This window comes from Littorina saxatilis, unplaced genomic scaffold, assembly GCF_037325665.1.
Source record: "Littorina saxatilis isolate snail1 unplaced genomic scaffold, US_GU_Lsax_2.0 scaffold_930, whole genome shotgun sequence".
Lineage (NCBI taxonomy): Eukaryota > Metazoa > Mollusca > Gastropoda > Littorinimorpha > Littorinidae > Littorina > Littorina saxatilis.
The window spans coordinates 14,828-41,202 of record NW_027126954.1 but is presented as its reverse complement, the minus strand read 5'-3'; the positions used below and the strand labels follow the sequence as shown (position 1 = coordinate 41,202).

General features: G+C 43.0%; 1 long non-coding RNA gene across 1 annotated transcript; it reads left to right on the top strand.

Annotated features, from left to right (window-relative positions):
* The first annotated feature begins 990 nt into the window (after nt 1-990).
* LOC138955429 (uncharacterized) lies at nt 991-25,039 on the top strand. Its single transcript, XR_011452227.1, has 4 exons — nt 991-1,124; nt 13,644-13,761; nt 24,307-24,437; nt 24,943-25,039. It is a non-coding gene; the product is annotated as an uncharacterized lncRNA (long non-coding RNA).
* Nucleotides 25,040-26,375: the final 1,336 nt, after the last annotated feature.

Below are 26,375 nucleotides of genomic sequence, written 5' to 3'. Positions count from 1 at the left end.
ATACTTACACTACTGACTTAGTGGAGGAAACTCTCGCGCTGCGAACCGGAGAGAGAGAGAGAGAGAGAGAGAGAGAGAGAGAGAGAGAGAGAGAGAGAGAGTCACGGTCAGTCAGTCACCAATATCTTCGACTTGAATCTGTCGTGTGTCTTGAACTATAATCAGTGTCTCCCTCTGCGTCTGCAGAACATTTCCCCCAACGACATAATCATTTGCATGTAGTTTGTTTTCACCCTCAGTTTGCACAGTTCCCGGCCTTTCTAAACTCGATAGTCACAGTTCAGCAGCCGTCGATTGAATGTCTCCGGCTGCTCAATCAATCGCTGAGTTGCTCGCCCCACTGAGCGAAGTGTTGCCTCAGTATCCGCCATCCCCACGGCCTTGGAAAACTGAACAATTTTTTTCCCGAGTCAACTGAACGACCGTAGCCTTGACATTGAAAAACAGGTAAGCCTAACTGCGCAGACGAGCTGAGTTTAGAGAGAAGGGGGCGGGGGTGCAACTGCGGTGAAAGACGGATACAACTGAACGAGAGAACAGCCCGTTAAAAAAGTCTTTGAGTCATGCGGCATGTTTTTAACTAGCCGTATAGCCGCTTGCGCAAGTCTTGCCTGCATCAGTATAGCCATCCCGCTGTTTTGGCAAATTACTCATTTTAAAAGCACATTTTCAGCTTTGCACAACAACTTTTTGTTTGTTGCTGAAATGATGTAGAATGATAGTTCTCTACTTGGCTTTGATATTGTCTGATGGTGCCAAGTTCTCTTGACAGAGCCGCCAGACGATAAGTACGTGCTGTCGGCTGCACAGGCCACAGTGAGTCTTGAAGCTCTTGCCTCTCGCCGCACGTTGGCTTAGTGCAAAAACGTCCAGAACTTTCCAGTTCTACAACGACATGACTAACATTTTTGTATAAAAACACATTGAAATATTAGCCAATATTTCTGATTTTCTCCAGTACCAATATTGCTTTGCAGTGTTCATTTATTGGTGTGACTCAAGCGGTGCGACTAAGTGATGAAAACGCGCGAAATGGTACGATGCCGATAACCCAGCCAATCGTGAGGAAGCAGTGGCATGTGACGTCATCGTAATGGCAGCCGAGCTGGGCGAAGCGACAAGAGGTAAGCAGAAAAATTCCTTCACTTCTTCGTTTGGAGACTCATCAGAGGGTTTGGGACATTGTACTTAGACTACAGAGGTTTATAACTCTCTGTCCGCTACATTTCTGTTACTTTTTGGCTGTCTGATCACTTCTTTGAGCATGTTTGCAAGTTCCCGTCAAGTTGACCGAGTTTGCTCGCTAGACCAACTGGAAGGGTTTTTCCGTGCATTCCGCAGACACACTCGTCAGGAAATACTTTCTAATATAGCCTGGAATCTACGGCCGGTGAGGACTCTTGACTCCAAAACATTGCCCGATCGGAAATATTTACGGTCAACCCCGATCGTGCAACAAGTGTGTAGTCGCCTAGTGTGTGTAGTATAGCCGCAAGCATGTCAGTCTAGAGCAGATGACGAAGTAGATGTTTTTTCTGCCTGACACACACATCAGTGTCATTTGTGACAACTTGGTCAGGTCACGTTTCGAGCACATGAGTTATTCCGCCAGAGCCTACTGCCTGAGACAAGGCAACTCTGTTTCAATCAAGCCATCAGTTCTCGTCACTGTTCAACACGATAAGCCAGACAGATTTTGAGTAAACTCTGCGAGATTTACTTCCTAACTCGTGCTAACTGGGTTGCCCGGCAGTAGCTGCAGAGTAGGCTTGGAAGAGGATAGCGCACATAGCCCTCGCCACTTCACGTTGCCGTGGCCACCGAAGTGTTTCCATCATTACAGCACTTGCTAATCTGTTAAACATTTACTGCTGTTTGTACTCCTAGAAAATTATTATGTTTTGTGAACTTGAAGTGGAACTCATAGCAGTTGCAGACTTCCTCTACTTTTGGCCCCCCTCCGTCCCCTCCCCTCCCCTCCCCTCCCCTCCCCTCCCCTTGCACCACCACCGCCCCCATTCTCTTCTTCTTCTTCTATTTAACGCCCAGGGTCAACATTCTGACTATTAGTGGCGCATTGAGACTTAATGCCGTGTGAGATGGAATTTTTTTAACTTTATTCCAAGTCCCACGGGTATTTGATGGACATTTTTATCTATGCCTATACAATTTTGCCAGGAAAGACCCTTTTGTCAATCGTGGGATCTTTAACGTGCACACCCCAATGTAGTGTACACGAAGGGACCTCGGTTTTTCGTCTCAGCAAGTTTGCGGTGTAGGTTTAAAGCGAAAGTACACCAACTAAATATAACGTTCCTTATTATCTGAGATATTATTAATTGTTATTTACACGTATATATAAATGCATACATTTTTTTTTTACATAATTACAAACTGAGACATCTTTATTTGTTACAATGCAGGTAAGTTGTACCTCATTATCACTGCGGTGGTACCTTTTTCTAAAGTCTCTCAAATTCTGCCTTAAGTTAAAACGAGAGGAATCCAAAATTTGAAAATAGAGCTCAATTTTCAGGTTTGTTGTTTGACTGACAAAGAATCCCAGTTTACACTTAAATTACCAGGGGTCCCCACGGACACACCTTCCAGAGGGTCCCGGGACCCCCACTTTCAATTTTTAGAAGGTCCATGGACCCCCACTGCAGAATATTTTGGGGTTCCATGGGTCCAAAAGCCGAAAAACCTGGTGTACTTATAAAACATGGTAGTCACGCATAGTGTGCTGTGTACAAAATTGCTGACGATTGTAGTCTGAAAAAGTATCTATGGTACGCACGATAAAGGAAATTTAATGCATCCTAGGAATTGCTGTTTTAAAGGTTAGTGCGTCCTGGGACCCCCTCCATAAATGTCTGGAACGTGTTTTCGGTTTTTAGTGCATATAGTACACAGGGACACACAATTTGGGGAGCCCTGAATTACAGAGATGACTTTATATATTATAAGATCAGACAGAAACACTCTAAACGTGACGTGATGGGTATCTAGGCTACAGCCTAGTATGTGTTTACTAGCATTTATCTTGCCTCCTTATTTTGTGAAATTTTTCATTTTGTATGAGTGTGTATTGTGAGTGCTCACACTCAGGCCTGAAAGTGGTGAGTATTTTACTTACCATGGCGAGTAGAAACATGTAACTGGCGAGTAGAAATGTTCATCTACTAGCCAAATGCGAGTAAAGTTGCTGAAACAAATTGTTGGTTCGGCTAGTAAAGTTTGCTCTCTGGCTAGTAAATGTTCAGAATCATTAGCCAAACGCTAGTGCGCCATTTTTTTAACTTTCAGGGCTGACACTTCCTAGCCCTGGCCTTTTAGTATCTGTTTGCATGGCTGCAGAACTTTGCAGAGTTTCCTCCACACCAAAAAGTGTTGATGATTATAACACACACACACACACATATATACACCCCCACCCAAACCAGGGTAGGTAGGTTGGACCAATCTTTTAGTGTACAGTCACATTTCTTGTTCAGAGTTTCATGAAAGTGAAAGCCTGGGGCGGGGATATAGCTCAGTTGGTAGCGCGCTGGATTTGTATTCAGTTGGCCGCTGTCAGCGTGAGTTCGATCCCAGGTTCGGCGGAAATTTATTTCAGAGTCAAATTTGTGTGCAGACTCTCTTCGGTGTCCGAACTCCCCCCCGTGTACACTACATTGGGTGTGCACGTTAAAGATCCCACAATTGACAAAAGGGTCTTTCCTGGCAAAAATTGCTTAGGCACAGTTAATAATTGTCTACCTATACCCGTGTGACTTGGAATAATAGGCCGTGAAAGGTAAATATGCGCCGAAATGGCTGCAATTACTGGCCGTATAAAATTTCATCTCACACGGCATCACTGCAGAGCGCCTAGAACTGTACCCACGGAATATGCGCGATATAAGCCTCATTGATTGATTGATTGATACACCAAGTCCAAGGAACGATCTTGTTGCCATAATCAGGATTGTTTTTCTTACACCTTATAAATGTAATATGCAGCTTGCAAAGTTCGTTCTACTTAACTTAGAAATGCCAGTGCCTATGGTTATGGCAGACCTTCGCTTTGCATGAAGAGGGTCTAATCATTGAAGGTCTTGATAGTCTTTCTTTGAAGGTAAACATTTCTGCTGGGTTGGTTTTCAGTCAGCACTGCTTGATCTCCTGTTGTTAGAAAGTCTTTTAAGTTTTATAGTGTCAAGCAAGTTTTGGGCACACGTGGAAGGGAGCCCTCCACCCCACTTCAACCCATTTCATTGTTTCAACCAAAGCAAACAATCTTTTCAGTGTGAATAACCAAAGTTGATTATTAAACATGAATTGTATGTAAGACCAAGTTGTGGTGAATGCATAAAATATACATGTGTCCAGTGTCAGTTTTAGACCAACCTGAGCAAGCAAACCGGATAAATTGCCAGTAAACTTAATTCTCTATTTGTGTATGAACTCAAATGTTTAGTGTTCTTAGTATGTCTTGTTAGGCTTAGTTCTATTTAATCAGAGTATGTTTGCGTGTGCTTATACCTAGTGATATTGTAAAGCGCAGTGCTTTTAGTTATGCGCTATAGAAATCTCCTTAATAAATAAATAAATAAATAGTAAACATGCATCCGGCACGTTAGAACATGTTTTTGTCCAGATATCAGTTAGAGGTTGTTTGACGCAGTGGAACATGTGGTTGAGCTGTGGTGTCCGAGAAATAAATGTTAATTGTGCAGAGTTTGCTCAAATACACTCTGTGTCCAAGTTCAATAAATTAAAACAGAAACCAGACTGCTGTACATGTATAATAATTGTTGACTACATGAGAGCATGTCTGTGCCTCAACACTTTGTATAAAAACTGCCACAATGATTGGTAAAAACAGTAGTAAAAAGGTTTGCGGTGTGCACAAATTAAAGTCATTCAGTGATTCATACAGGCCTCGGGGTTTGGTTTAGTAACAGTAACACGCCATGCACCATTGGTGCATATCGTCTGTAAATGACCCACAAGAATTGTAATCAGCGGATCAAAGGCGCACCTCACCCCCACCCCATCAACACATACACACCATTACGATTTGAATGATGCGGTCTATTTGACCCATACTCTGTTTCTCCAAGGCTGAAGGAATCCTGCAGACCACACATATCACACCATCGTTATAAATTCCAGCAAGTAAATTTGGAAGTTTCTACTTGGGCGTCAGAAATTCATGTCCCAACAATAATGAAAAATGCACATTGTGATGCTGTTTCAATATGCAGATTTGTAAATTTCATGTGCAGTCTGCAGTAAAAATCGTCTGCGTGAACTGTGTTCAAAGTAAAAATCCATTGCATAGAATATTAAGTCTGTGATGCAAGATTTATAACTTTAAGTGGGTACTTTATTTTGTCGTTAACAAGTGTCTTTTGGTTATTTTTTTTAAATAAAGAAGATACATTTTCAGGGCTTTCATAATACATGTAACTGCATGTTGGTTTTAGGCTAATAAGTAATTTCTTGTTGATGGTTCTGCAAAAAAATGATTTTAAAATAATTCTCCTACAACTTTTTTTCAGCAAAGAAATAATTTTTTAAACAATTCTTTTATGAACTAAATGAGATCTTGTGAATTTGTGTGTGTGTGCATATTTTTTTCTTTTTGTGGAGAAGAGTTTAGAGTATATAGACTTAAGTGTTCAGTTCATTTATATATATGATAATATTAATTATTAATATAGTTTTCAGTCTTTAAAATGACGGCAACTGTCTGTTCTTTTTATTTGTAAGTTTAACTTGCTTTGGATACATTCCAAAAAATCGAAAACTCAGTTAGCCTTCCTCTGTAAGACTTACAAAAGAATGTATGCTTTTTTTGATATCTGTGATAGGCCTACTTTCAATGATGCATGTTTGCTAAATTCATGCCAACATTTTTGACATTACGTGCAGTGGGGTAAGACTCGAATCGGTCGCTCAACTCACAATTGGACGAGTTTCTGAGATAGACTTTACTGCGTATTATACGCAATGTCACAGAATGAACAGCGTGAATGAGTGTAGAGGTTGTTATTGAAGCAAAGCATCATGCTGGGAAGCTATCAAAAGTTGCTGGTAAACAAACAGGTTCCCATCAACCTGCCGGGGCACAGTCTTGTGAAGACGATACGTTGTTGGAGAGTTTTGTACTCAACTGGCACAGCTACGGGACAGGGTACATAGTGCAACCCCTCTTTAAGACCTCACCCCCACTCCCGGTACCCCTTTAATTAAGGCCCTCTCCTATAGTAAGACCTTGCTTTCTCTGCAGTCTGTTCAGCATACCTGTAAAGTTTACCTTCAATTTCAGACGCTTTGGCTTGATTTTCTCGAAATTTTTGAAAGAGTGGGGTAGTGCTGTACCGAATCGTAGCGCGGCGTGGGAACGGTCCCTGACTTCTTTCAACGGGGGGGAAAAAAAGCTTCACAAATGAATGAACACGCCAAACGGGACTAAAGCCACTAGAAATGCCTGTCACTTTTTTATGACTCGTCAAAAGTTATAACCCTCCGTTGTGGGTGCATCATCGTGCAACTTTTGCAATGTAGCCTACTAGCAGACTTGAATGTTATTCCGATGTCTGCGTTAAACGAAGCGGAACGTTAAAAAAAAAGCAAGTCTAAAGAGACTCTGGATTGATGTCTTGTGTGAGTGTGTAGACTTGTGATCTAAGATGTTCTGCTGCTGCGCTGTTGGCAACTTGCTATCATTACCCGTAGCCCAGCAATGCATAACATGACTTGGCTGTGATTTAAAAATGACCAGTGCGTCGGCGGCGAAAGTGGGGGGTTGGAGTTGATGTTTACGTCGGGAATCAAATCCAGTTTGTCAAGTGCACAGCACGGGGGATGAGTGTCTAGTTAGACTTTGTTGCTCCGTCCCCATAGCAACGGCGCAGGCTGAGGTCACGCTCAGGGTCACCTGTATACTATAGTAGTCGTGATCGCACTGTGTGTGTGTCCGTATCGTGTGTGTGTGTGTGAATAACAGAGATTGTTTGTGTGTGTGTGTGAGAGAGAGAGGGGGTGGGTGGGTTAGGAGAGGTGCCGAATTATCTTCCCGCAAAATGAAATCTGTACTGTCTGTTGGGAGGAATTTTACTCATTCACTTTAGAAAGTTTCTTGAATTCTCGTTTGTGAGTCATTGTCAAATCCCCCTTTTGTGTCTTTTCGAGTTCGAAGTTACAGCCCATTTCTTTAGAAAGCGTCGAAGTTCAGAGAATATGATAGCCTCACCTTTTTGGTCATGAATTACATGCTCCGAGTCGGAACACACCTGTGACTGTGTGCATTACTGCCTTTTTCTTTCATTGTGCGGATTCATTATGTGCGACACAACGCGCTTCAAAAGGGAAATTCCACTCAAAGAGATCGTTTTGTAAAGTTGGGCGGAACATAATGAAGAAATTGATAGGCCTAATGAAACTGGACTACTCAATTTGGAATGCATTTGCGGAGCGGAAAAAAGAACATTTCTGGTTTTATTAAAAGAGAAAGGGGGGTTCGTGTTTTTCTATGCTGTGTGGGCAGGTGGGCATTTTGTGTGCTATTTTTTTTAAGCATTATTAGAGAGAGAGATTAGCAAGACACTTAACGGGGAGGGGAAGGTTGAGGGAGGCAGGCTATTCTTTTTCTTCCCATACAGTATAGGCTAGTGTGTATGCAACTCAAATGTATTCTCCATTACCAACAGTTTAACAAACAAAAATGAAACCAAACAGGGTAGGATCTCTTACTCTCTTTGTTGAAACTGGGAGTTGAAAAGATTTAATGACTGGAATGCGGCAATTATGGCGCACAGTCCGCATGCTTGTCGAAACGGAACGGACGCCTGTCTCCGTGTTATTTTGCTGTCCTTTTCCGTGTTGTAGTCAAGAGGACGCGTTGCCCTGTAGACAAAACTGGCTTGACCAGGTGCGGCGAACTGCTTTACCTTTCCCTTCACCTCTCAATGCTCTCTGTCTTTTTGTTGTTGCTCATCACAGGCCTTTCACTGTGCTCTCGACAAAGCCTCGACCCTTCACTTTGCTCTCACCGCTCCCTGTCACAATCTACCTCTCTCCTCTGTCGCTATCTACCTTTAGTCTACTCCCTCTATCTCCTTCTCTGTTGCTACCTACTTCAGTTCTTCCCCCCCCCCTCCCCCTCCTCGGCGCTGTGTACTCTACAGTCTCTGCTGTCACTATGATCTACATCCCCACTGTCTCCCCCTCCCCCCCCCCCTTTTTGCTCCGTTTAGTCCCCCGTCTACTTCTCCTCTCTTCCAGTACCCTCCCCGTTCCCCATCTCCCCTACCATCTTCGGTACTTTTCTCTGTGTCGTCGTAGACAGAAGTAAAGCGGCAGGAATAGCATGTCCCGTTCTCTCTCTCTCTCTCTCTCTCTCTCTCTCTCTCTCTCTCTCTCTCTCATGTGTCCATGTATTTGTATACAGCCTTTAAATTTAAGAGATGTTGTAACCTCATAGTCAAATGCCGTGTAATGTATGTATGTGTTGTGCGATTATTATTGTGTACCTTTTTTTTGTTTGCACCTGTTGAGTTTAATTTTTTGCAATGTTAACCGTTTGTTCACACCCCTTCATAAAGGGCCATGGCCTATTGAATAAATTATCTGCGTCTACGTCTCTATCTCACACACACACACACACACACACACACACACATTCGCGCGCAAGCACACACACACACACACACACAGAAACACACACACACGCAGGCACAGACACACGCATATACACGCACACACTCTCTCTCTCTCTCTCTCTCTCTTCCTTCTCTCTCCCTTGCTGTTTTCTTTTTGACCATGTGTGGCATAGTAGCCAGCGATGTATGGTATGGCAAAGTCATGTTGGTGTCGGGTTCGCTGTCCACCTAATGTGTGTTGCGACTTCAGCAAATGGAGAGAGTCGGATACGATCCGCTGCCTCGCAAATCACAGAGATTTAAGGTGAATGGCAATGAGCAGAGTTCTGCGTGGAAAGTGTTTCTTGGGGTTGTGGCTTCATATGTGCCTCCTCGGGTCGTGAACATTACTTAACTTTCATACTGAGACAGGTGCATCGCTTGCTCGTATGAGAACACCGATACACGCATGCATGCTCACAGACAGGCAGACGCACGCACCAACGTACGCACGCACGCACACACACATACATGCACACATACACGCACACACACATACACAGCCACACACACACACACACACACACACACACACACACACACACACACACACACAATGGCACGACCAGAATCGAGAAAACCACAAAGCTTACGCGCGTGTAAACAGACACAGACACACACACAGAGGTACGGTATAGTCTTTGTCAGACTTTACCTGAGCTAGCCACGTTTTTCGACAGGTGACACCTGAGCAGGTTGAGGCTAGGCAGTAAGGGAAGGAAGATGTGAAGCACACTATAGGAGTGTCACCACTAACTCCACATAACACGGAGCACAGGATGCCATTAATTTGCTAGCACACTAGAGTAATGTATTCAAGATCACAAGGACAACAGCTGAAATAAGCGGAAGCATTTCTTCTTTGAAGGTGCACAACGAGAGCAGGATATAATCGCTTGTTTTTCTGGCAGTTGAATCTAAATTGGCCGTGACGCTGACAGAGAACGAACGAAACAATTTTCTCTGTATACGCCATCGGTGTATTGCTTGCTTTTGCGTTCCAAAGGCGTTGATGAGTTGAAAGGAGGTTGCGCTGCAAGTTGAAGAGAACTGGAATTATAAGCGGAAACAATAATGTTCGGTGTACAACGTTGAAGAAAACTGGAATTATAAGCGGAAACAACATGTTTGGTGTACAACAAGAGTAGTTATACCACTTGCTTCACTGGTTGTAGAATAGAACGTGACCTTATCGGGACACAGAACGGACGAGGCAGATGTCTGTGTACAAATGGAGCAATTTATCGCTTCTGTTCCTGTACTGGCAGTTGACGAAACACTATTCTGTGTACAACGTCAACAAGAGCAGTAAATCGTTTGCTTTACTCACACATTAGAATCTTCAGAATATTTTGCTAAAATCAGACTTTTTCTGTGAGCCCCAGGGATACAATTTCAGAGCAATTGTATGGCCATGCCCAGAATTTCTACATTATGTGTGAGTCATAGATCACTTTCAGACTTTTTTTTTTTATTCATCCCAGTTCCCATGTCTTTTTACTACCAGCACCATCTGAATCGAAATGGCCTAATCGGGACACAGGCCTTAGAAGTTGAAGTGAGATTGTGTTGAAGTGAACTGAAACAGTTTCCGATATATGCCAGACAACAGCACTATAATTATGATCGCTTGCTACCTGGCAGCTGACTCGAAATGACCTTATCGGGACACAACGTGGGGCACAATAGTTGCAGTCTGCCGTTCATTTACTGGTCGTTGCAACGAAATGGTCTCGGCGGGACACAGGTTTCGCGAGTTGCAGTGGAGTCGAGGTTTGAACTGAAATAAGCGCAAAAAATTTTTTGCTTGGTGTACAAGAGCACTTTATCGCAGTTTAATTGTGGTGTCTTCTTCTACGTATTGTTGAATCAAAACAGCCTTAGCGGAACAGGCCTGACGAGTTGAAGTGATTGTGTCTGACATAGAGCGGGGGAGTTGATGTCTACAGTGAGGTAGTATAAATTATGTCGAGCCCAGTGGTGTAGTTTTTTTAAATTTTATCAGGGGGTCGGTCGGTCGGCAGCTAGCAGCGCTGTTCATGATTGTTTCTGTGTGTGTCGGTGTTCCTCGGCGTGTTGGTTTTGCTGCTATCAGCTTGACACAGTGACTGGGAGCCAGCATGTGTGTCTGGAGGCAGATAGCAGGAGACTGGCCTGCACGCTGCTCGTTAGCTAGGTAAGAAACTTACAGGTCTACTGTACGCTCTGAGGACTATATATACACTCTTCTGAGCCAGGTACAGAGCTTATCTGTGTTGGAAGAAGTTGTTGCAATGTGCTGTGTTTCAACAATCGCAAGGTGTTGAAATTAATTTCTTTGCTTGTTTACTCTTGATAGTATGGGTTATTTATTTATTTTTTAATTTACTTATAATTGGCCGTCGGTGCTTGCAAAATGTTAGCTAGGTGAGAAACTTACAGGTCTTCTGTACGCTGTGAGGCTTACACACTCTGAGTTAGGTACAGAGCTTATCTGTGTTGGAAAACGTAGTTGCACTGTGCTGTGTTTATATATCTCTGGTTTGACGGAAACATTATTTCGTTGAAGAACAATCACAAGGTGTTGCAAATTCATTTCTGTGTTTGTTTTCTCTTGTTAGTAAGAGTTATTTATTTATTTGTTTATCTACTTATAATTGGCCGTCGGTGCTTGCAAAATGTGTAAAGGGATAATGAAGATGAGCATGTGGGATAAACATAAAGGACTTATGGTTTCTGATAGTTCAAGGTGGCTCTATTGACGTCACTGAATATATTCAATTTAAGTAATAGGAACGCAGACTGCATTTATTTGCCCAGTCCGAAGATAAGAATAGGTGCAAATGGGTCCATGTACTATTAAATCACTGACACACGAATTTAACAAGTGTAATAGCCACGATGCGCACACCTCCATGTGTATGTGACACTGTGTGAGGGATCGCGGGACTTTGCGTTTGTGTGTGTGTGTGTGAGAGAGAGAGAGAGAGAGAGAGAGAGAGAGGGGGGGGGGGTCGGGGTTGTGGTGATTGTGAATTTGCCACAGACTGTTTGTGTGTGTGTGTGTGTGTGTCTGAGAGAGAGAGAGAGAGAGAGAGAGAGAGAGAGAGAGGGGGTTATGGGGTTGTGGTGATTGTGAATTTGCCACAGACTGTTTGTGCAAGTGGTTAACATTCAGGTTGTGTGAATCAGACGAAGTGATCGGTGTAACTGGTCCATAATGTGCCTGTCTCCCTGGTATCCGGTCGTTACCTTGTCACAGTCACCATTTGCTGGCTTCTCTCTTGATTAACTTGTTGCATGGGCCAACCACACACTTTGCCTCGCTTTATGCTAGCTGAGAGAGAGAGAGAGGGGGAGTGAGAGAGAGAGGGAGAGAGATGTTTGTGTCTGAGAGGGAGCTTGCTGAGAGAGAGGGAGTGAGAGAGAGGGAGAGAGATGTGTCTGTCTGAGAGAGAGCTTGCTGAGAGAGAGCTTGCTGAGAGAGAGAGAGAGAGAGAGAGAGAGAGAGAGAGAGATTATAATGTTTGTGGCCTGGGCATCAGTTTGGGAATCGTTGTTGCACACATTCTATTTGTCTTTCGAGCCTTGAGTGAAAAGATCATGTACGTTGTTTACTCCCCCCCCCCCCCCCATTTTTCCAATTTTAGTAAAAATATCTTGCACATTGTTTACTAGCAGCGCCCCCCTTACCCGTTCTCTTCAGTCTGTTGGTTGGTTCCAACCGCTACCTTGCCAAACCCAATTCCCTTCTAAAGTAGCATTCAAATGACGGTGTCAAAGCTGCCGACTGATTGTGAAGAAATGGTTTTGTGTGGTGCTGAGTGTTTGCCACTGTGCGTTTCGAGTGTGTCTCGGTCGACAGACCGTGGTTTGGCGTGACACAGATTCCAACTGCACTGTGCGACGCCACTCAATCTGCCTTCACTAAGAATTTGGGAGAGAATTTCAGGCACGTTGTCTACAGACAGACACCCCCCCCCCCCACACACACACACACACACCCGAACGCGCGCACTCCCACCCACCACCCTCTCTCTCACTCTCACATACACACAAACACACACGTCCGGTTAATTCACGATTGGATTCAATCTGCCGACTGTCTCCGAGGAAGAAATGGTTTTGTGTGGCGCTGAGTGGTTGTCACTGTGTGTTTGGAGTGTGTCTGGGTTCGGCGGACCATGGTTTGGGGTTGACACAAGCGGCTGGGTAGCGATTAACCTGAAAGAGGTCAACCATGCGAGCCTGTCCCTTGCGTGCCGGACACTTACTTGACACTGTTTACTTTTGGTACATAGCTAATCCCTCTTCTGTAGCGCCACAACTTCAATTGCCTCTCTCAATGTAGACGCAGAAGTCATTGTGTACGTTTGCCTTTGGTCAAAAGCCGGTGTGTCTCTTGTCCCGTTTTGTCGAGGTTCTCTTGTCTAGTCTTATCTTGACTGTCTGTGTGTGCGTCCGTCTGTCTATCTCTCTTTCTCTATTTCTCTCTCTCGCTCTTGCTCTGTCTCTCTGTCTCTCTCTCTCTGTCGATTTGTGTGTCCTGCGTGTGTGTGTGTGTGTGTGTGTTAGAGAGAGACAGACATACAGCAGGGATGAATAGATGCCGTAAGAAGGGGAGAGGGGTTGGCACGCTTACCAAAAAACCGTCGGGTCATTTTCACATGTATCATCGACATTGTATGTGATTACCTGGAACCTTGTGGATGCTGCTAAGCTTACGTTTTGGTTAGGATTTGACTGTTTCCATTGAATCGCAAATTGTCATACAAACATCAATGTTTTGGGGAAAAAAACACTGTGTAAATTTACAGTGGTGATCCTGGGATGCTGACGATATCTAGCGGCGATAGTAATTTTTTTCTAGCTGTCCCACCAACCGTTTACTTTTTGAAGCAGTACATGTAGAAATGGCTGTACCATAGGTATTCGCAAACATATTGATTATGTTTTCCTCTCTGTGTGTTTCAGAGTGCCAGCGATGTAGCCATTTTGTGTGTGGAGTACTTTTCATCCGTCTGCGTCCATGACTGGGCGTGCAGCGATTCAGGGATTTACTGTGCTTTCTGAAAATCACCGAAAATGGAAGGTAAATCAACCGTTTCTCTTTACACCCATGGTTTGCTACACTCTAGTTCTTTGGATTGGTTTGAAAGTTTGGGAATACCTACAGTGTTTTAGTTCGCAATCGTCGTGCATTTTTCCTTTTGAGGCACACTCCTTCTCATGAAAACTTTCCGTCTCAAGTTTAGCCAGGCTTTAACATGCTGTTCATTTTTGGTAAGTGACCAAGTGGAGGGATGGTCTGAATTTATGTGAAAGCCTGGCCAGATCTGAGATGGTAAGCTTTAACTGTCCACACAAGAAGGAGCGTGCCTTTAAACTTTTTTCTTTAATCTTTTTTGAGCCCCAGTGCCTGTTGTGGGGTCCAAAGTACAAAGATATGTTTACGACGTTTTGGTTCACGGTCTTAGTGCCACTATCTTTGTATTTCATGTTTGTAAAGTGTTAAAAGGGCTAATCGTGATGAGACAATTAACTTGTGTGTACACTTAATTGTCTCGTGCCTGTCTCTTTCTAGGTAACGTGTGTCATCTAATCAAACGTTTTTGTTGTTGTGACGTCTGGACCCCTTTTTGGGGGGGGGGGGGGGGGGGGGTGGGGGGGTGGTTGCCTTGTTTGCAGTTTTATCTGCCCTGCAGTCCGCTGTCTGTGTCATCTTTCTTCATTTGCTTAAGCTGTGCACTTGACCTTTGGTGTCCACAGTTCTTTGTCCTTGATGTTTCGTTCATGGTACATTGTATTTCTGTCAAGGTCTTGAGTGCTTTTTGTTTTGCATTGGAAGCTTTTCATGATAAAACATCTCTTCCTTGTCAATACTGTGATGGTGCAGCAGCTAATGAATTATTAAGACACTTAGATTTGTGCTTTGGCGCCAGATAGTGATCTTATCTTATTGTTTATCGCGGAGGGTGCCAACTGCAGGATGTGTTGGACAGTGAAACGGAAACCGATGCTGTCTAGACCCTTGTTAGTCGAGGGGGGGGGGGGGGGGGGGGGAGTAAAATGTAGTGTTACAGTACACTCACAATGGTACAGTTCATTCGTGGCCCTCTGATACTTCGATGTTTTTTCCTATTGAAAACTAAAAATGAAACACCTAATTTTTGGTCGTGTTTTGCTTTGAATAAGTTGAAATCATATTATAAAAGTCATGAGACCACTTAAATTATCTAGATTAAATCAATTCTTAGGCCTTGATATTAATGATGGCTTCATAGTTCATAATACTACTTGAAGCTGGGAACTTTTATTCCTTCTCGAGGCCTTTCTCAAGTGGCTAGATCGGTCAAATCCTTTTGCAGCGCATATTTCAATCAAGTGAATGGCGGGAACCGACATCTTGTGAATCGAATGAAATGAAGAATTTCATTAATTTTGTTTAACTATTGACTCAGTAGTGCGTGAGGCTTGGTGGAGTGAAAGGTTTGCTTTGAAATTTAGCAGTGATTATGAAGATCTTTTAAATTTATATGCTTTCACGAAAAACTATTGTTTTCGAAAAATGGTAATGGTCCGTTTTATACCAGAAAGCGAGTTACCAAAAAATGCAAGCCACTTAACCAAATTTCGAGGAACCAGACACAGAAAACCAATTATGCCAAACAGACAGGTTTCAAACCATTGATGATAGATTCTTTTGCAGCATTTACACAGCCCTTCTGGTTCTTTTGTGAGTGCCAAAGCGAAGAATCATTCAGCTTGAGTTAGTAATCGTAAAATCCATGCATTGTTTCTTGTCATGATAAAAATTGAATAAAGTCTTGTTTAAACCAAGAATCATTCAGCTAGTTGCATGCATTTTTATTTCACACGGATCTAGCTAATGTTGGGAGAAAACAATAATATGTGCAAGCGGACTCACCGAAATTCATGGAAGCTTGTCAGCTCTCTTGGTTGGATGGATTAGTTTAGTGGGTGACCATACTTCATAAGGTTGGCAGTGTCGCTGATGTTATCTTCTTTCCAAGAAAACAAGGGAGTTTGGCATGTTGTTGAAAAGATAGAAAAGTATTGCTTTGACATTGAAAACAACGAGGCAAAGATGATACTTTTGATTGTAACGCTGGCCTGGTTGTGTTGGGGTGTCTGGGGTTGTCGGGGATGAGAAGTGGGAGAGGGGGTGTGGGAGTAGGAGTGGGTGGGGGTGGGCTGTGGCAAGGAAGGCAGGGAAAGGACAAATCAAGCCTTTTACATTTAGTCAAGTTTTGACTAAATGTTTTAACATAGAGGGGGAATCGAGACGAGGGTCATGGTGTGTGTGTGTGTGTGTGTGTGTAGAGCGATTCAGACTAAACTACTGGACCGATCTTTATGAAATTTGACATGAGAGTTCCTGGGAATGATATCCCCGGATGTTTTTTTCTTTTTTTCGATAAATACCTTTGATGACGTCATATCCGGCTTTTTGTAAAAGTTGAGGCGGCACTGTCACACCCTCATTTTTCAATCAAATTGATTGAAATTTTGGCCAAGCAATCTTCGACAAAGGCCGGACTTTGGTATTGTATTTCAGCTTGGTGGCTTAAAAACTAATGAATGAGTTTGGTCATTAAAAATCGGAAACTTGTAATTAAAATTATTTTTTTATTAAACGATCCAAAAACAATTTCATCTTATTCTTCGTCATTTTCTGATTCCAAAAACATATACATATATGTTATATTTTGATAACAAACAAGCTCTGAAAATTAAAAATATGAAAGTTATGATTAAAATTAATTTTTCGAAATTTATTTAAAAACAATTTCATCTTATTCCTTGTCGGTCCCTGATTCGAAAAACATATAGATATGATATGTTTGGATTAAAAACAAACTCACTAAGATAAAAAGAATAGAGATACAGAAAAGCGTGTTATCCTGCCCAGCGCGACCACTACCGCACTATTCTGGCTTGTCGATTTCACTGCCTTTGCCACGAGCGGTGGACTGACGAAACTATGAGTATGCGGTCTTGGTGAAAAAAGCAGTGCGTTCAGTTTCATTCTGTGAGTTCGACAGCTTGACTAAATCTTGTTATTTCGCCTTACGCGACTTGTTTTCTGTTTCGCACAGACTCGACTGCTCTAGGTTGTTTTTCTCGAAAAGAATCAATGACATGTTTTCAATAGCGTCGGAGACACAAACTGAATTCTAAAACTGTAATCATGAAAACTTGAATTTGCTAATTTCATGTTTTGAATGCGCGTTTCTTTGTCAGCAGGCCGTGATTCACAATAAATTATAATACAATACAGCCATATCTCCGTCTTGTTTCTCTACCTTGTCAGTCCACGCGTCATTCGAGACCTTGTCGCTGCTAATTCACCTTCAACTGATGACTCTTGTAACAGGCAACGAATACTTTATGAGGTCAAAGCCTCATTTATCATCATCGTTTTCCCCGTGCAGAGTGTTAATTTATCAGAACGTTGGCAGGACGCTTCGAGTCCTGAAAAGAACAATGATTGTGTCGTCTGCTCGGAAGAGACCGGTCGGTTTGTCAGCAATGAATGCCCGCGAGCTCTTGAACTGTGAGCGAGTCTTGTGTATTATCGGTATCTGGACAGGAAGCAGTGGCAGAAATCTCGAGGAGCGGAGCATTCCTCTTGTCGCCTTACAACAGCGGTAATGCTGGTGATGTTTGTGTTATTGACCTCTGTGGGGCGCTAGATATCTGAACAGATTGATAACATTCCGTGAAAGGGGCATTTCTGGGGATTCTTCAGCCTTTCCACTGCTGTCAATTGGGAGATAATATCCTTGCAAAATGCATTCTTTAGACGTGTGTTGAATTTGAAACAATCGACGCTGGCCCGAAACAATGCTCTCTTATTGCGGAGTGTGTTCTCTGTGACAAAAAGTGGACAGGCTGAAAAATCAGCAGGAATGTCTTTTGTGAAATGTTATCAATCTGTTCAGATTAAAAGAAAGAAAAGACGTGGAATTCTTGCAAACACCAACATTCTCAATTTTCCTGCAGGATATTAAAAATATTATGATCACTAAAAGCCTAGTCGGCGAGATGGTGGCAGAAATGTATACGTACGGCGAAAGGCAACACTTCCTTTGTTGGACAATGTGACTTTAGAACAGTCTTTTGGTGTTGTTGTCATATTAAACAGCTGTCGCTGTTAATAAATACGCCATTTCTCTAGTGCTGATTTTAACCAGAGATTACAGTGTCAGAAGTTACGTTTATTGGTTCATTTATAGTCATAGAGGTGATCACTCTTTGTAGGGGGGTTGAAAACAGTGTTAATATTTGGGCAGTCACTTCAATTTGGCAACCACCGGCACGGTTGGCCTAGTGGTAAGGCGTCCGCCCCGTGATCGGGAGGTCGTGGGTTCGAACCCCGGCCGGGTCATACCCAAGACTTTAAAATTGGCAATCTAGTGGCTGCTCCGCCTGGCGTCTGGCATTATGGGGTTAGTGCTAGGACTGGTTGGTCCGGTGTCAGAATAATGTGACTGGGTGAGACATGAAGCCTGTGCTGCGACTTCTGTCTTGTGTGTGGCGCACGTTATATGTCAAAGCAGCACCGCCCTGATATGGCCCTTCGTGGTCGGCTGGGCGTTAAGCAAACAAACAAACAAACAAAGTTCAATTTGGCAGAATATGAACTTCTTTTTCTTCTCCTGTTTAAACATTTAAAAATTTTTTTTTTATTCCCTGTGCATTTAGCAGAAGCTTGGAGAATGTATGATTGTGCCGTGGAATGTGCCAACCACACACGAACGAGCGTCAGTACGGCGAAACCAGAGAGAAAAGTAACACGTAGAAGATGAAATTTTAACCACAGGCCTGCATTGTAATCATAGGTCTCATCGAATCTCGACACAATGGGGTGGACTGTCTTTGGTCCATGCAGGGGTGGAGGTTGGGGTCTCGGAGGGTGGGGGTTAGTTGAGAAATTACTGGTGCGGTAGTAGAAGCAAGAGTATAATATTCCCCCCGCGGGTTAGGGGGAAGAATGTACCCGATGCTCCCCAGCATGTCGTAAGAGGCGACTAATGGATTCTGTTTCTCCTTTTACCCTTGTTAATATAAGTGTTTCTTGTATAGAGTATAGTCAATTTTTGTACAGATTTTTAGTCAAGCAGTATGTAAGAAATGTTAAGTCCTTTGTAATGGAAACTTGCATTCTCCCAGTAAGGTAATATATATTGTACTACGTTGCAAGCCCATGGAGCAAATTTTTGATTAGTGCTTTTGTGAACAAGAAACAATTGACAAGTGGCTCTATCCCATCTCCCCCCTTTCCCCGTCGCGATATAACCTTCGTGGTTGAAAACGACGTTAAACACCAAATAAAGAAAGAAAGAAAGAAGAGACAATGACAAAAGGTGACGTTTTCATGTCAGTATGTCCCAAATGACATCACCAGTACATTTTTCATTCTATCTAATCTGTTTTCGTTCTATTTTTTCTAATAACATGCGTTAACAATTGATTGCCAACTGGAATGGAAGAGCACAAAAAGTGTAACTTGATATGTAGTTTCTCTAGAGGGAAAAACATCTTCCACTTTCATGTCAGTGTGTCCCATGCAACATACATTTGCCAAACAGCTATGTGTAAGTAGATTATTTGTTAGTGGTATAGAAAATACTGATCAACAATTAAAGTCAGTTTTCACATTCATTTTCTACCTATTTCTTATTTGTTTATTCTTTTGGCAATGGTGAAATGTCAGCAATCGTGTGTCATTCGGGACAGTAGACATGACACCTGACCTTTTGTCACTGTCTCAAGAGTATAATATACGTACTTGGCATTTTAATGATAGGTCTGATGGGTGTTTTTTTTATTTTCGATACTCCTGTGGGTTTTTCTTTTCTTTCTCGTGTATCCTCGCAAGACCTAGAGAAGGTACAATTAGAAGTGTGTGTTTTAATCATAGGTCTGTCTGTTCTTCGCGACACATGGGGAGGTTTTCTTGTTCTTCTTGTTGAGGCTGTATGAAGAAGCCAGAGGAAGAAGTGTTTTAATCATGTGATATCATCTGTTTTTCGCGACAAACGAGGAGTTTTCTTGTTCCTCTTGACGAGGGTTTGTAAAACAAAAAGTGAGCACAAAAAAACGATGACATGCATACCTCTAAACGCCGATTTGGATGGCATTTTGGATTGATATCAATTTAAGGTATCTTTAACTTCGGCTGTATGCTGTGATTTTACAATCTTGGAACCTTGGACCTTTCCTTCAATCCAAGGTGTAACTGTTCTTCTCGAAACGCCTTGAGATTTTTTTCGCGCAACTCAGCCGAGAAGTTACAAGTAGAAATGTGTGTTTTAATCATAGGTCTGTCTGTTCGTCGCGACAAATGGGGAGGTTATCGTGTTCATCCGTGTGGCGACCTTTTATGTCCAAGGTCCAGTGACTTCAGTAATTTATGGCTCGCACTCACGCCCGGAGAATGACTGTCTTGTTCAAGGTCATCACTGTGCGCTACTGGTTTACGAGGGGATGTTCGTGTGCCACGGCCATTAGGTGATGGTGTTAGGGTTGAACTGAACGACAGTGACACCTCTCTTTTAAGACAGTCCCAAAATCGAGAAAATCAAGTCTTGAAAGTAAGGGAACCTTATAATAGAGGATTCCTAGGCACACAAAAAAACAAGTCGCGTAAGGCGAAATTACTACATTTAGTCAAGCTGTGGAACTCACAGAATGAAACTGAACGTAGTCCGCCGCTAGTGCAAAAGGCAGTGAAAGTGACGAGCCTGTTTGGCGCGGTAGCGGTTGCGCTGTGCTTCATAGCACGCTTTACTGTACCTCTCTTCGTTTTAACTTTCTGAGCGTGTTTTTAATCCAAACATATCATATCTATATGTTTTTGGAATCAGGAACCGACAAGGAATAAGATGAAAGTGTTTTTAAGTTGATTTCGAAAATTTAATTTTGATCATAATTTTTATATTTTTAATTTTCAGAGCTTGTTTTTAATCCAAATATAACATATTTATATGTTTTTGGAATCAGAAAATGATGAAGAATAAGATGAACGTAAATTTGGATCGTTTTATAATTTTTATTTTTTTTACAATTTTCAGATTTTTAATGACCAAAGTCATTAATTAATTTTTAAGCCACCAAGCTGAAATGCAATACCGAAGTCCGGCCTTTGTCGAAGATTGCTTGGCCAAAATTTCAATTAATTTGATTGAAAAATGAGGGTGTGACAGTGCCGCCTCAACTTTTACAAAAAGCCGGATATGACGTCATCAAAGGTATTTATCGAAAAAAAGAAAAAAATGTCCGGGGATATCATTCCCAGGAACTCTCATGTCAAATTTCATAAAGATCGGTCCAGTAGTTTGGTCTGAATCGCTCTACACACACACACACACGCACAGACAGACAGACACACACACACACACACACACACACACACATACACCACACACAGACACACACACACACACACACACACACACACACACACATACACCACGACCCTCGTCTCGATTCCCCCTCTATGTTAAAAAGTGGAGGGCAACAAAAGTGGAGGGCACATAAGAATTCCAGGGTCGGTAGGAAACAAATGTTTGCCGAATAACCGGAATTTCTTTCTTTATTCTTATATTTTCTTTATGCCTTTAGTGTAATGAACAGTGTAGACCATTTTCCACTCACTATGGATCCATCAAGGTTTTTACAAGACCACTTTGACACATAACAAAAATCCAAATCATGACTGCTGGTGTGCTATGTTATGAATAGGAACTCTGAAAAAGCAAGATCGTAAAAGGGAGGAAGTCTTACATCTTTTGAGGGAAGAGGGTGTGACTTATACTGGGTTCCACTGTACTGAGAAACAGCACACATACAATGATACTTGTACAGATTTCCCGCGAAAGCTAGTAGTTTTCCTCTTGTTCTTGCTTCTGATAAATTGTTTTTACTCTTAGCCTTTCAGTTTTCCTATGACAGGAAGGTTCACAAGTCATGAGCATTATCATTTCTCTTCCTGTCCTTTTACCCTGTTGATGAATGAGTCTGAACCAAAAAGATTTTCTTTCGCTACGTTGCAAAGTACTCAGTTTAAGTGTGTGTATGTGTGTGCGTGCGTGCGTGCGTGCGTGCTTGCGTGCGTGTGTGTGTGGTGCGGTGTGTGTGTGTGTGCGTGCGTGCGTGTGTGATTTTGTTGTTGTAACTGAGAGAGAGACAGAGAGAGAGACAGAGAATGCGGGATGGTTTTAGTGAGAGGCGATGTTACTTGAGGTGTATGAAATATATAGAATTGTCCCATGTCAAAGGATGATTATTTTCGTCTATCAAGATTCACGCTTTGGATTCGACTCTTCAAATAAACAAAAATCGTCTGTCACAGCAATTTGCTTTTGAAAGGTCATGCTTAACTGCAACGCTATCCGTTTAGACCTTGAAAGAAACTGATGGCACCTGGACTGCTGCACCACTGGCATATGTATAATTATGTTAAATGTAGGTTAATATCACAACTATACATGACCGCATTCCAAAGCAGAAATGTGAAGGGGGGATAATTTCTTTGGGCCGATGGAGTTCGTGAAAAAGAGAAATGCCAGTCCACAAATAGCGACACAGCTCTAAATAAATAATATTTTTGTGGGTGCGAATTTCGACTTAACTGTCAATTGGTATTATTACTTTTTTTCAATGGGCATTCAAGTTTTGAGGTAGTTGGGGGCGGATTTATTTTCCTTTGATGAAGGAGGCACAGTGGTATGCAGCAAATTGTGAAGTAAGCGAGGGAATGAATTGGCCAAAATTATACTGGCGGAATGGGGACGTGAATCTTAACACAAAAAATACGGTGGTTATTTAAAACTGTCTCGCTTCTCCGAATTTGTTTGAGTGATGACTTGGACTTTGGGCCATAACCTCAAGATAAGATTCTATTGATTGTAACGAACCAGGAAGTTAGAAGAAGAATATTAGACCTGTTTGTTTCTTTGTAATTAAAAAACATACACACACAAAAACCCAAGTCTACTTGCGTACGAAGTGTTGTTTGCAGGTATTGGCTTTGTGCATTGAAAGCAGAGCTTTTGTTGTTGTAGTTGTTGTTAGTGGTGGTGGTAGTGGTGGTGGTAAGTGTGTGTGTGTGTGTGTGTGTGTGTGTGTGTGTGTGTGTGTGTGTGTGTGTTTGTTTAAAAATAATAATAGTGTAGCATACGTTCTTGTTGACATTTGTATCCATATCATTGACCAATTTCACGTGCTTCCTTCTATGTCAGATAACATTATCCCCCTAAATTAGCCTTGAGTGATGCATTCCGACCTTCTCGTGTAAACAGCATACACACCACCAAGAAGTGTTCAGGCTTTTGCTTGGGATGAGAACGTAGACAAACGCCAGACATTTACAGCCTGGGAGTGGGAGTTTTTCTGTGCGGAGTGGAATTTGTTTCTGAATCTATAGACGATTTTCGAAAATAACTCTGATAATCGGTCTGGAAGAGTAACTTCAGTAAGAGCCCCCTTACATCAGACAAGCTTTTGATCGGCTGTATTCTCAGATCGGGACGAACAACTAACTCACATACAGTGTATGTTAGGCAGCGCGGGCACAATTTGATACCCTTACCCCAGAAAAGCTTCCGACCGGCTGTATCTTCAGATCGGGACGAACAACTAACTCTGATGTGTATGTTAGGCAGCGCGCGCACAATATGATTCCCTTTACTTTCGAAAATCAGCGTTCCCGAGTTCATCGGAGTTCAGAAATTGTTGCGGAAATGATCGCTTGGAACGTAGTGATCGATCACAATGTGTTTTGATCGAGATCACGTGGGTTTGGCTTGAGATCTCGTGAGCTTAGGAAAACACACGTGGTTAGCGTACACTTCCAATGATCAGCAAGCCATCGGTGACGATTCGTGGCTCCGATGATTATATTTTTGAAAGAAAATGGTATCATATTTAGCGCACGATGCATAGCATACACATCATATTGTTAGTTGTTCGTCCCCGGTCGCAGAAAACAGCCGATCTGAAGCTTGGAACATGCTCCGGATGTAACCCGATGTTGTGAAGAGCTTGTCCGATGTAAAGGGGCTCTTACTCTACCAGACCACTGAAAATCCTGACAGAGTAATTTCCGGAAAAGGTCTACTTCTGTAATTTTAACGTGTCTGTTTCAATCAACGTAGTTCAAAAGCAAAATAAATACCAATGTGCACAGCGGGGTAGTGTTATCTTTGTACAGCATTGTAATTCTATGAACTGTGTTGTGGTGTTGTGACTAAAGACCCGAGAAGTTCCGCGGGTCAGAATGAGGGGCTGCAGGATGTCATGGCGTCCATGTATCCGGGTAGCCGTGTATCTGTACGGCATTGTATGGAAATAATGTGGTGTTGTGTTGTGACAGAAGACCCGAGGACTTCCGCGGGTGAGAATGAGGGGCTGCAGGATGTCATGGCATCCATGTTTCCGTGTATCTATCTGTACATCATTGTATGAACTGTGTTGTGGTGTTGTGACAGAAGACCCGAGGACATCCGCGGGTCAGAATGAGGGGCTGCAGGATGTCATGGCGTCCATGTTTCCGTGTATCCGTGTATCTGTACATCATTGTATGAACTGTGTTGTGGTGTTGTGACAGAAGACTCGAGGACATCCGCGGGTCAGAATGAGGGGCTGCAGGATGTCATGGCGTCCATCCAGACGGGGCTGGCCAAAGGCCTCAAGATGGGCGACCAGAAGATCCGCAGGGCAGCCTACCACCAATTGCAGGTAAACTGACCACTTTCGTTTTGCTGCTTTTCTAGAAGGTTTTTGTGTGTAGATTTGTTCGTGTGCGTGTGTGTTAAAGACCTCAGGATGGTCCGCAGCGCACCCAACCAGAGCTTGTATGTCAGTCTTTACAGTCATGCTTGTGGTTGATTCTGAATTTACGTGTGATTCCCGTCCTTTGAGATTATGCTTATTTATTCATTCACAAACAGATATTAACATGCAGATCCATGTTGTAATCCTGGTGCAAAAGTGGCATAGAGACTGAGAGTACCTGGAAGACTACAGTACATGGTTTGTCTAAAACTGTTAAAGTGTGTTTGTGTCTGTGGTCGCTTTCTGGTGTATTGGTGCAAATGCTTTGGTTCGTGTCCACGAATTTTTTCATGTTTCATGTTGTTTGACTTTTTTCTTACTTTTGGGGAATGTTTGAAAAAAAGCTATTTTTATGCTGTCATATTAGTATATTCATTTAGTTTAAATTAAATTTTCCTGTCTGTTTCAGCGACGGAATGAGCTCAAAGTCAAATGTGAATTTCATGGCGAGAAAAGGTAAGTCAGCATACAACTTTCTTCTGTCTGTTTTTCTCCCCCCCCTCTCTCTCTCTCTCTCTGCCGATATATCTCTCTATTTCTCTCCCACACACTCTCTCTGTTTCTGTCTCTTTGTCTCTGTCTGTCTGTCTGTCTGTCTGTCTGTCTGTGTCTGTCTGTCTGTCTCTGTCTGTCTCTGCCTGTCTGTCTCTCTCTCTCGCTCTCTCTCTCTCTCTCTCTCTCTCTCTCTCTCTCTCTCTCTCTCTCTCTCTCGTTTATGTCAACCCTCCTTTTCCGACCGACAGCTCAAGAACTGAACGATATACCATGTCTCCACCTCACATAATATGATGTATGCACACAAATTTGAGCCGGCGAGCATTTTAGGCCGTATCGGCGTATGTGTATTTTTCCTATTTCTCTGCCCCTATTTTTACGGGAGCTGTTGAAAATGGTGTATTTTTAGACGGCACAGGCACTCCGCTATGTGACAAGTGGTGCAGCAGAGAAAGAGAGAGTGTGTGTGTAGGGGGAGGTGGGGGGGGGGGGGGGGGGGTTAGGAGAAGGGGGGCTAGAGAGTTGTATGCGGGGGAGGGGGAAGTGAAATGAGGTCACTGCCGGGAAGAGAAGTGTGTTGTTGATTAGGCTACTGAGTCCTACTCGGCTGAGACAGACTTGCAAAACTTTATCCACTTTAGAGTTTACGATTGGGGTGAAAATAGAAGTGGTGCGTGGTGACCTCGTCTGCTTCACTGCAGCTTGTTTACCCCATGTCACAAATCGAATGATTTACTTCTCCAACGACCCAAACTGGTATTTGACATGCTGCATATGAGTGGGGGTGGAAGGGGTGGTGGTGGTGGTAGAGCATCTTCCAACGCTGAAGATCAGATGATTAAACGTTGATGGGGGGGGGGGGGGGGGGGGTGCAGGGATATGAATTGTACGAGCTGCAAAGGGGTGTTTTGGTTCACCAGCCTCTGTGTGTGTGTGTGTGTGTGTTCGAGGAGAGAGAAGAGAGAGCATCTTCCAACGGGTTTTGATAAATTCAGGGGGAGGGGGGCGGGGGGTTAATGCAACTGCTCAGGTCGCAGGAACTGTTTGGGTTTGCATTTCTGTCTTCAAGAGAGAAGCCGGGAGGGGGGGGGGGGGGAGGGGGGTATGAGTGAGTCGGGTTGTTATAAATAGCGGGACGAAATACGAGTGGGGTGATCGTCGTGTGAAACCAGCCGCGTAGCAAAGACAGTGCATGCACAACGCGGTGCACCGACCATAGTTTTTACACAACAGTAGCACACGAACAGGGCACAGGGCATGCACAACGCAGTGCACCGAACATAGAATCAGAATCAGAATCAGAATCAGAATTTATTGTCATTAAAGCACCATAGTTTTTACACAACA